General features: G+C 38.4%; 1 non-coding gene across 1 annotated transcript; it reads right to left on the bottom strand.

The window, feature by feature from the left end:
* Nucleotides 1-2,602: 2,602 nt before the first annotated feature.
* LOC125412151 (U6 spliceosomal RNA) lies at nt 2,603-2,709 on the bottom strand. Its single transcript, XR_007235501.1, has one exon. It is a non-coding gene; the product is annotated as a U6 spliceosomal RNA (small nuclear RNA).
* Between the last annotated feature and the right edge of the window lie 536 nt (nt 2,710-3,245).

Genomic DNA, 3,245 nt, shown 5'->3' with positions numbered 1-3,245 from the left:
TTGACTCCCAGTTTCCTGAGAAACCGCCACACTGATTTCCACAGTGGCTGCATAAGTTTGCATTCCCACCAACAATGGATGAGTGTTCCCCTCACTCCACATCCTCTCCAGCATAGGCTATCATTGGTGTTTTTGAGTTTAGCTATTCTGACAGGTGTAAGATGGTATCTCAAAGTTGTTCTGATTTGTATTTCCCTGAACGCTAAGGAGGTTGAGCATGACCTTAAGTGTCTTTTGGCCATTCAAAGTTCATCTGTTGTGAATTCTCTGTTCAGTTCAGTACCCCATTTTTAAATTGGGTTAATTAGAGTTTTAGTGTCTAGTTTCTTGAGTTCTTTGTATATTTTGGAGATCAGACCTTTGTGTGATGAGGGGTTGGTGAAGATCTTCTCCCAGTCAGAAGGTAGCCTTTTTGTCTTACTGACAGTGTCCTTTGCTTTACAGAAGCTTCTCAGTTTCAGGAGGTCCCATTTATTCATTGATTCTCTTATTGTCTGTGCTACTGGGGTTCTACTTAGAAAGTGGTCTCCTGTGCCTATATCTTGTAGACTACTTCCCACTTTCTCTTCTACCAGGTTCAAAGTGGTCAGATTAATGTTGATGTCTTTAATCCATTTGGACTTGAGTTTTGTGCATGGTGATAGATATGAATGTACTTTCATTCTTCTACAGGTTGACATCCAGTTATGCCAGCACCATTTGTTAAAGATGCTTTCCTTCTTCCATTGTATACCTTTAGATTCCTTGTCGAAAATCAGGTGTTCATAGGTTTGTGGGTTAATACTTGGGTCTTCTATTCGATTCCATAGGTCGACTTCTCTGTTGTTATGCCAATACCAAGATGTTTTCAATACTGTAGCTCTGTAATAGAGTTTGAAGTCAGGGATGGTAATGCCTCCAGAAGTTCCTTTATTGGATAAGATTGTTTTGGCTATCCTGGATTTTTTGTTTTGCCATATAAACCTGATTATTTTTCTCTCAAGGTCTGTGAAGAAGTTTGATGGGTTTTTGATGGGGATTGCATTGAATCTATAGATTGCTTTTGGTAGAATTGCCATTTTTACTATGTTGATTCTCCAAATCCAAGAGCAGGTGAGGTCTCTCCATGAGCTGCAGAGAAGGTATATTCTTTCCTATTTGGGTGGAATGTTCTATAGATGTCTGTTAAGTCCATTTGATTCAATACCTCCAATAATTCTCTTATTTCTCTGTTAGGTTTCTGTCTGATTGATCTGTCCCTTGGTGAGAGAGGTGTGTTGAAGTCTCCTACTATTAGTGTGTGTGGTTTGATGACTGCCTTGAGTTCTAAAAGTTCTTCTTTTACATAAGTGGGTGCTTTTATTTTAGGGGCATAAATATTCAGGATTGAGACTTCTTCCTGATGAATTGTTCCTGTTATGAGTATGAAATGTCCATCTCCATCTCTTCTGATTGATTTTAGTTTGAAGTCGATTTTGTTAGATATTAGAATGGCCACACCCGCTTGTTTCTTAGGTCCATTTGCTTGGAAAACCTTTTCCCAACCCTTTACTTTGAGTAGGTGTCTGTCCTTGTGGTTGAGGTGTGTTTCTTGTAAACAGCAGAATGTTGGATCCTGATTTTGTATCCAGTCTCTAAGTCTGTGCCTTTTTGTAGGTGAATTGAGCCCATTGATATTAATTGACATTAATGACCAGTGGTTGTTGACTCAAGTTATTTGGGGGGGGGGGTAGTAGAGTGTATGTGTTTCCCTTCTTTGAGTTGTGCTTGTGAAGGGTCGCTAGATGTCTGAGTTATTGTAGGCAGTATTGGCAATGGTGGGTTTCTTGGGTTGTGATTTTCCTTCTAATACTTCTGTAAGGCTGGATTTGTAGCTACGTATTGTTTAAATTTGTTTTTATTCTGGAATATTTTGTTTTCTCCATTGATAGTGAATGATAGTTTGACTGGGTATAGTAGTCTGGGCTTGCATCCATGGTCTCTTAGTTTTTGCAGTACCTCTATCCAGGACCTTCTGGCTTTCATGGTTTCCATAGAGAAGTCTGGTGTAAGTCTGATAGGTTTACCTTTATAAGTTACTTGACCTTTTTCCTTTGCAGCTCTTAATATTCTTTCTTTAATCTGAATGCTTTGTGTTTTGATTATTATATGGCAAGGGGATTTTTTTTTGATCCAGTCTATTCGGTGTTCTGTATGCTTCTTGAACCTTCATAGGAATATCGTTCTTTAGGTTGGGAAAGTTTTCTTCTATAATTTTGTTGAATATATTTTCTGGACCTTTGATCTGCAATTCTTCTCCTTCTTCTACCCCTATTATTCTTAGATTTGGTTTTTTTATTGTGTCCCACATTTCCTGAATGTTTTGTGATGAGATTTTGTTGAACTTACTGTTTTCTTTGGTCAGAGTGTTTATTTTCTCTATGGTGTATTCATAATCTGAGATTCGTTCTTCTATCTCTTGTATTCTATTGGTTATGCTTGTTTCTGAAGTCTCTGTTTGTTTACCTAGATTTTCTATATCCAGCCGGCCCTCGGTTTGTGTTTTCTTCATTGCCTCCATTTCAGTTTTCAATTCTTGAACTGTTTCCATTACCTGTTTGATTATTTTTTCTTGGTTTCCCAGAAAAATATGGAATGCTTCACAAATTTCCGTGTCATTCTTGCACAGGGGCCATGCTAATCTTCTCTGTATCATTCCAATTTTAGTATATGTGCTGCCAAAGCGAGCACTTGAATTGAACTTTGAGAATTTCAGAAAGTGACAGTTTGAAACACTGACACCTATGTTGGCTTTGGGGTCAGAGTGAGTCAACAGGAATCTGCCTCTGGTATTTGGCAGTATTTAACTTCATCTTCTGAACTGCTTTGTTACTTGATATGAGAAGCACAGCACCTCTCTGGCAGATCCTCTAAGGTTCAGTTCACGCCACCTATGCATGCCTCTTTCAGCTGTGAACACTGAAAAACCAAGCCTTCAATTTCCTAGCTTCTCTCCAATTGAAAAGGTCATGTGTTCTGGCCAGTGAGACAAAAACAAAAATCAGTAAGCTTCTGGAAGAGTTTTGCTCTTGAATAAAGTGGTTCACATACTGCTTAAGATCAGATGAGATGCATACATGATGCTTGGAGGCACAAAGGCAATTCTGCAATCCATGAGAATCTAGAATCTTCCATGGTACCACTATAAATAGATTGTAATCATCCATTCTTTTGAAAGCCACTCCAAATAAAAATTTCTGCCACCAAATACTTTCCAGGGTTTGAAT

The sequence above is a fragment of the Myodes glareolus genome, chromosome 20, assembly GCF_982192425.1.
Source record: "Myodes glareolus chromosome 20, mMyoGla1.1, whole genome shotgun sequence".
Taxonomy (NCBI): Eukaryota; Metazoa; Chordata; class Mammalia; order Rodentia; family Cricetidae; genus Myodes; species Myodes glareolus.
Note: the sequence above shows the minus strand (reverse complement) of the source record. Positions and strands in the feature narration are given on the sequence as shown.